The sequence below is a fragment of the Buteo buteo genome, chromosome 11 (genome assembly GCF_964188355.1).
Source record: "Buteo buteo chromosome 11, bButBut1.hap1.1, whole genome shotgun sequence".
Lineage (NCBI taxonomy): Eukaryota > Metazoa > Chordata > Aves > Accipitriformes > Accipitridae > Buteo > Buteo buteo.
Genome location: NC_134181.1, coordinates 14,708,564 through 14,717,187, shown reverse-complemented (window position 1 = coordinate 14,717,187; position 8,624 = coordinate 14,708,564).

Sequence of the window (8,624 nt, the reverse complement as noted above, 5' to 3'; positions counted from 1 at the left end):
TACTCCATTAATTGTTTTCTGATTTGCTGATAGCATCCCAGTTTGTATTATTTTTTCAACCAATATTCTTAATAATTTGACAATGAAATACTGCATACTGTTTGAAACTAAAATCCTACCCTTAACTCCACAATTGCAGGTGTAATTGGTCAGACATTTGTGGCTTCTTTAAACCTTTCTAATCCAGAATATGACTAAACCCAACTCATTTCTACAGTAAACTCCAAGACCTTTGTAAAATGGAAGAATTAAAGACAGATAATATTTGCTTTCAGTTTACATTTTCAGAGATTTCAGAGGTGGATATTACAGCTGGTAGGAACTTGGGGGGGCAGGGGAAGTAAACAGTTTTCTGAGTCCTCTTAATAGATTTTGTTGGGAACTTCCCAACAAAAGTTTTCATCAGGATATTTTGAGTCCTAAATATCTTACTGACACTCAAGTGGCAAAACTGTCACTTAGCATACAGACAACACACAAATCAAATTAGAAAGATGCTACAAATCCCACCTGATCCGGTTAAAGAAGCACAGAGGCATAACAGTATCACAAAGTACAAGATAAAACATCCTGTGAAACAGGCATCCTATTATGTAGCATTGTCTTTTATAGCCTTGATGCCTGTTGAGAGTCTGGCCTTTATTAATGTCTATGAGCTGATATATCATAAAAGCTTAGATTGGTTTAACCCTCTTTCAGTTTGAAAAATGAACTGAAATTTAATTCTAAATAACACTGACTAATTTTTCCTTGGACCTAGTGTTTGTTGGAAATCCTCCCTGTTATAAAATGGATTATAAGAATTAGGATGAGAATACAGAAACCAAGACATTATAATGGCTACTATGGAACAAAGGGTACTTTTAAAATATTACTCCTTGCAGTAATATACAATCTGACCCACCGTTTCAAGTTTGAGCTAGAGGAACAAATATTTTTTTTTTAATGTAACACACTCCTATTCAGTAGGTAATTTGTATTTGTCTTATGTATTTTTGTGTCCAGGCTACTCTATTATTACCTTTTACTAATACTATTTATCTTACTGCTGAACAGAACTATGAGCCTGTTAAGGTACTACAACCTTTTTCTTCAGTTTAAATTTAGCAAAGGATGTGATTGTCTCCAGTAAGATTTAAGCTTGCTCTTTAAAGTTTAAGTGTTCTACTAAACTGCTGTCTACCTGATAGCAATCAGAAATGGATATTCATTCCATCAATTCACTACCTGCAGTAGTATGAGCTTTTGACATTTCAGAGGCAAGACTATTTATGAAGTAATTAAATAAAAGACATTGATAAAGAGCAAACCCATAAAGCTGGGATTTCATCAGTTACTTTAGTAAAGCAGGCCAACATACATTCTTTCCATTTTAACTGACCTAAAATGTTTCTTTCTGTATTGATGTAAGAAATGCACATACCACCCAATCCAGAATCTTTGGAGAGTTCCTTCAGCTATAACAATGCTGTTCCTCTTCACTGAAGCTCTGAAAAGACAGAATTTATTTGTGCTTGCAAAGTGTTTGCCAAATCCATGCGCTGTCTAGTTGAAACTTTCCCACTTGGTTAAATACTGTTTATATTTCCATAATTATAGATAGTTCTGCTTTTTTTTTTTTTAGTGTTGTATACCATTCGATTGCTTCCTTCAGTAAAAACAAACTCAGTCTTTTCTTGTTGTCTTTGATAGGAGCTCTCTCATTAATCACAACATGCGGCTAGAAGTACTATCCACACATGTGGGGCATATGAAAAAATTTGTACAATTTGTCAGTAATTTTTTTAAAGAACCACTGTCAGGAAATTCTGTTTTGTTAAATTAGAAATATTTTGCATGAGTGTACTAATCTCAAAACCCACTTATGAATACAAGCTATGTGGAAATTAAAAAAAAATCAAATCACTTGTGTAAAATGGAACGAAAATAGCATTTTGGCAATGATTTCCCCTTGCTCGCTGTGTTCTTGTTGTATGAACCCTTTCCATCCTTAGTTAACACCTTTTTTTCTCATCACAAAAAAATATAAATTGATGCATACTTTGGGTGGCTAAGAAAAGGCTTTTTTCTCCCTGCCAATTCAATGCTCTGCTTGTGTACCCATGCTCTGTATTTACCAGAATTCTCTCCTTGCTGCCCTGCTGTTTCCTGCTCACCTATGTGTGGATTACAGGAGGCTCGTCCAGCCAACCATATGTGTTGCTCTTAGGGAAGGTGTGTTCTTTCCTTCTCCTTCCTGACAATTTCTTATCACTCCCAGGACAGCAAGGCAAACCATCAATCTGCATGACGTCTTTTTTAGAATATAACATAATTTGCATTGACTGTGAGCAAACAAGAGGAAAGGATGCTGTCTTTCACATCTCCAAAGTATCAAACCCAAGAAGCCAAAAGAACCGTAATGCACCATTTTAAAAAGCATTGATGTCTGAAAGTCAATCCTTTGATTTCCAAGTGCTTAAGATTTCAGTTGCCTGTGGCTGGCATTGTGTCTGTACTAACAGATATAGATTAACTCTGAAGAGTTGCTTTTACTGGTTGTTTTCTGCCCTTTGGGCATTTGAACACTCCAGCAGCAGTACAGAGGATAATGATGATGCAGCAAAAGTTCTGTACATATTTGAAACAAATCAGAAAACAAACATCTTCAGAAAAGATGTCTGGATTTGAAATGAAATGTTCCCAAAATACTACTACATTCTTCAAGCTCTCTAATTGCTGTCAGAGTGCAATCTGACACAATATTGCCTTGTTCTTGCACGTTTTACCATTAGAGTTACCTGCTGTAAGTATGAAATATAAAAACAAGGTGTCAAACAGAAGCAAATCTCAAGAATATGCTGGTGGCATATCTATTAAAATTAACAACTCCTACCCTCAAGACTTCATATCACTAAAAAGGTGTCTTTATTGACATGAAAACCATCAACAATGAAAAATACTGAATTTATGAAAAGGGGGCAAAAATGTCTCTTGATCACCCTCATACAGCATATATTATTAAGGAATTAGCATTTCTACAAAATAGCTGATCCACATGCAGTTTGTGGAATGGAATGGATCCACTACAATCATTTCTAGATTAAAGAGTAGGAGCTCACAAGAGGATTAGAAAGGTTATAGAAGACAAACTTCGGAGTCTAGCAGAGAACCTCCTGGAAAAGCTAAAAGTCATAACCAACACATAGGAGAAATTTCTAGTAAAGCTGAAGGCAGGGAAAGGAGAAAAAAATGTAATACTCCTGTTTTGACTTTAAAATACTTTGAAAACATCAACTGTCCATTCTCCTCACTAATCTGCTAAATGTGGTAAATTATGTTCTCCTGTCTTACAAATGGGAACTTGGTACAAACAGCTCATGTGTCTTGTTGAACTATACGGCACCAGAAGAGAGGTGGGTATACAGGAGTTCATATTTTACCAGTTTTATGAAGGGCACCTGCTGCTCTTCCCTCTTTCACCAGGAAGCTTTAAGAAATGTGTCTTAGACATTGTGTTCTATACAACTATTCAAGCTCACTGATTAAGATCTGCTTTTACATCTGTGATTAATATTGGCTATGGTTCCTTGACATAAGAAATATGTATTACAATATATATTACAAATATATTGAGAGAAAGAAGAGAAACTGAAACAGGATTAGAGAATTACTCTTCCATTACTGAAGTGTTGGCTCAAGTGTTGGTAAGGAGAACTCATCTTGGTATCATTCCTCTACCTAGAAGGGATATATAACCACCAGTACAGATTACTGTGGGGGAGTTAAAAGGTAATTCTCCTCATGAACAGAGTGGATTGGAGAGAATGGAATTTCAGGTGTGGTCACATATTAGAAATTTACCCTGGTTTTGCATATTAATCAAAGCTAACCTGAAATTATTAAGTATTGTCACACACAGAGAACTACATATGTCAGAAAGGGATGTAAGTATGTTTGTGTGCTGAAGACATCTTGCATTTATGAATTAATTAAAAGTGCTTTTAGAGGAGAGAGGACTAGTTGTGGAGAAGGAATGGGGTGATAAAAACAGTTCAGCTCCTGCAAGCAGATGTTGCTGAGGTCCGGGCCTATCCACACAACTGTTGCCGAAGTAGAAGATAGTAGAAGACCTGACCTGGCTTATATTTCCAATGCAGGTGTGCTGAGCTAGACTGCAACTGTGAAAATGTCTTTAAGGGTGAAGACGACTGCACTTGGTTTCTGATGCTTCATTTGGGATATTGCATTCTGTCATCTTTGTAGTCCTGAAAAGCAGACTATAGGCAGGTCCCACAAGGCTTACTTTGCCATGGGGTAGGCTACCTGTTCCATTACTGATGCTGAGCTGATGGGAGAGCATTTACCTTTGGCAACTTAGTTGCCTGACGGCTATTAAGAAACTATGTATGCAGTTAACTAGCTTATGTGACTTCCTTGGTTAAAAGTCTTCACTGAGTCTCAGTGAAATTTGTATTGTTTACATAAGATTCCACTTTCCATAGTGTTTAATTTTGAATGTATGAATTAGCCTCATTGTTGTAAATTGAATTAATTTTCTGTGACTATGCAGGTGACTGATGCAGCAACTCCTTACAGAGGGAGCCTGCACAAAGGCTGTGTTGTACTGCTTGAATGACGTGCAACAAAGCACACAAGTGATTTATTATAGCTTTATGGGCTGTGGTGAGGTGACATGGTCTCTCCACAGTCAGGCTAAAAGCACAGTTTTGTATACTTGAGGAGCTGGAAGTAAATCCCACAGCAACCCTCACCATCTGTGGTTCATCAGGTTACAGAAGCCTGCTGACAACAGAGATCTGAGCAGCGTCAGCATTACAACAGAGAACAAATAGAGCCAGCAGAGCACCTGTATCCCAAATGGGAGGGCACACCCAGTGCGGTTTCCACAGCTATCCAGGGCGGTGGAGCCACGCACCACAAACACAGCCCGGGCTGGGGGGGCGGTGGTCGGCGTGGGGGCGGTCGGCTGCCGCCTCACGGCGGGCTCAGCAGCGGATGCCCGGGGAAGAGCTGCAATGCCCTGAGCGATGGCGGTACGGGCCCCCGCTCGGGCTGAGGGAGTTTCACCGACCGCCCTGCCCGGCAGCAGGGACGCAGTGTGGCGGGCGGTTAGTCGCGAGCAAGGAAGCGTTCGAAGCAATGAGCGGGGGCGGGGTCACGGGCGCGCGCGCGTGCTGGGGCTGAGGGCTGAGCGACGCCTCACAGGCTCCCGCCCTCGGAACCGTTGGGGGGGCCGCGCGGAGCCCGCAGCTTCTAGAAGGTTCCCGGAGCGGGCTCCGAGGCTAGGAGCTCGTCCTCCCGCCTGCGGCGCTGTGCTGCGGCCGTGGGATGCCCAAGGTGTGCGCCTAGGGATGCTGTGAGGCTTTAGGTAACTTCACCGTCTGAAGGCACCTTTCTGTTCTGAGGGGTGATCAGCCTGGCTCAGGTGTCCTCATGAGGGGAAGTGCTGAGGTGCAGTTAGTTGGTAGTGGTGGCCCCAGGAGAAAAAGAAAAAAACGCCTCATTTTCTGTCTACTAGGTGGTTTGCTTACACATCACCCGAGGGCGGTCTAGTAGGACTAACACTTAAGCTGATGTTTATAATTAGCAGTTTTTATCTACACGCACAGTTCTCTAAATTGCTAGATGTTTATGTCATGTTTTTCTACAAACATAAATAAGTTACTCACAGAATGATGTAAGAGAAATAAATTCTCTAGTATGAGGCAGTCTTACTTGAGAAGTCTTCACTGGGGATTATGGGAGGAGCAGCATTTACTTTTGACATAAATAAGATAATTGTCAGTGATGTGTGTATGATAACTTGATTGCTAGTTACAGAAATTATTTTGGAAAGTATGGATTGTTAATCTACTGTCTATATAAATTAATTTGCAATTGGCTTTGAGTCTTTCTTAGCTGTTAATAATGTAACCTGAATTTGAATGAAGCCCTCTTCCTAGATTTTCAGTAACCTGTTAAGCATCTCTTCTGAAATGCTTATGAAACATTCAAATAAATTTAGCATCGGTTTGACACATAACCTCTTCTGATTTTCCTTGGATATGGCACAGTTTCCCCGTAGCTTCTGTACAGTGGTCTGTTATGCTTCCAGAAAAAAAAAGATATTTGAAGAAGTGACTTTAATGCAGTGTAGTGCTGGTGAGCTAGCCCAGAGGTTAGGTGAAGATGCACAAATCTCTGAGCAGACAGTTCCCTCCGTCATCCTTTCCCTCACCAGAAGCTTGTATTTCTTCATTAACATTTCACACTAGAGGGTTGTTCCAAAGTCTACTGCCATTAGTGAAAGCATGTTAAACACAACAGCCAGGGATCTATACCTGCAGTTTATATAAACCTTAATGCAAAGTCTCTGCAAAACACTTTACAGATAAGGTTGATAGGCTGAGAAAAATGGAATGATCCCTGAACAATCTCACCATTTCTCTTCCCCTTTTCAGGCAGTTTTTATACCTCAGGGAGTTTCCAGTTGTGACTGTGTTGTTTGTTTGTAATATTTCCTTTTGTAAACTCCTAAGGACTGATGAGGTTAATAGTGCTTGATGTGCCTGAGGAAGTTGTTACAGAAGTACTTTTGGGCCTTTTTTCTGTACTGGTCTGATCCTCAATCTCATTCTGTAGTCTGATCAAAGTATTACAGCCTGGACTTGGTTACAAACTACAGCATCAGACGGTGGCCTATGGTTATTCCCTTTCCAATGGTTAGCTCCCCTACGCTGGGTTTCTGAATAGGAGCCAACAGTATCCATTCACTACTTCATGCTTCCTTTTCCTAGGAAAGATCTAAACGAGGAGTTTAGATGGATATTTAGATAACATGAATGGGCTATTGTTATATGTCTAATTTACCAGTGAGATTTTATTTTCTGATCTAAAGAAGAAAATTGTGTGGTTGGGCTCAATGCAGTCTTGGTCTGTTAGATGTTGAGCTACTGTGGTGTGTGAGGTGGCTGGCTGAAAACTGTTCAAAGCAGATCAAAGTATAAACTTCTGTGTCTCTTTTTTTTAATGGTTCAATATTACATAAACTTTTGATGTGTGGCTAGTACGGTTAAAAATAATTCTGATAAATACTATTAAGAGAATTGTTCAATGAAATTAACTCATGATATTGCTAATTTTTTACCACCTGGCATAAACCTGCAATTTAGGTCAAGTATATTTCCAAAGCTGAGCAGTGTATTTATTATCTGCTGTTTTCTCACTTATTCGTTTGGTAAGTAGTATCTTTTCATTGCTAAATTATGTTTCTGTTTTTTTTAAACAGCATTACTATGGAAAACTGTGGTTCTGACATACAACAGATTTCCAATAAGACATCTATAAATGCATTTTTCTGTTGATTCATTTACTGAATTATTATTTGGTAAATGTTAGGATTTCAATTTCAAGCTGAGGTTTGTAGCTCCATAACCACTAGAAGGCACTCTGGTATAAAACTTTAACAGCTTACAAAACTTGCATCTAAGTAAGGACAAAACATAAACAAACAAACATGACTGGCTTTAAGCAATTTCCATCTAAAGATAGCTATGTTCACTCTTATGTGACAGGATAACCTTCAAATTATTGTTTGTCCAGCTACACCAGAACTTACGCCCAAATGCGCACTTCCTGGAAGCATATGTATGCAGAGTAAGCAGTGTGTTGTTATTGCTGTTTCATCAGGTAGCACTTAGAAACCAGAAAGAAGTTGAGTTGTCTCATGTTCTGTGCTTTGTGCATGTGTATAGTAAATATATTGCTGACATGCTTAGCAGATGGAATTTTTCACCTGCCAAACTCTGCTTTCAGTACTGTATCTCTGTTGGCTTCTGTGAGAGTGATGTTACTCCACTACTATGTATTTGTGTGAAAGTACACTCATGCAGTGTTAAGATTCACAGTTAAAATAAACACAGAAATCTAGAAATGTGAATAAGTTGCTATAGTAACACTAAATTGTTTTGTATGTTGAGTGGCTGCACTTGGAAATTGCTTCTCTTTTGGGAGGTTATGAGATGTTTCCAGTTTAGTGAGTACTTTGGAAAACAAAAGGTTTCAAGTTAAAACACTATTAAAAATAATTTATATAATATATAATATAACTTGTTGTTTTTTCTTTTCTTCATGTGTAGTTGACTAATTTTTTACTTCTATACATTGCAGTGTTGTATATTGGGTTAAAAAACCCCAGACTTCTGGAATTCAGTATTAGATCACTTTGAGTCTCAACATTTTTAAAAGGTGTTCTGTGAAATTATTTATAGTGCATTTGATACTTGCCAATAGTTACTGAAAAGATATGCAGGACTATATATCCTCATCAGAAAAGGCAGTCATATTGGAAGAAATCACCTGACTAGTGAAATTTCAGCATTAAACTTGATAATAAGTATAGCTAAATGTTGAATATCAAAATCTGAAACTTCAGAAATATTTGTCTTCTCATTTAAATATTACATGATTTTGAATAAGAGCTTACTTGTTCTCCCTTCTTGTTTTAGTGAAAATTTTGCATTTTGGCAAACAAAACACATAATTAGAAAAACGTAAAGAATTTACTAGATTATAGCAAAAAATCAGGAGACTTTGAACTTGAGCCATTTGTGACTTTCATTAATCCTTTCTTCTTTGGCCTC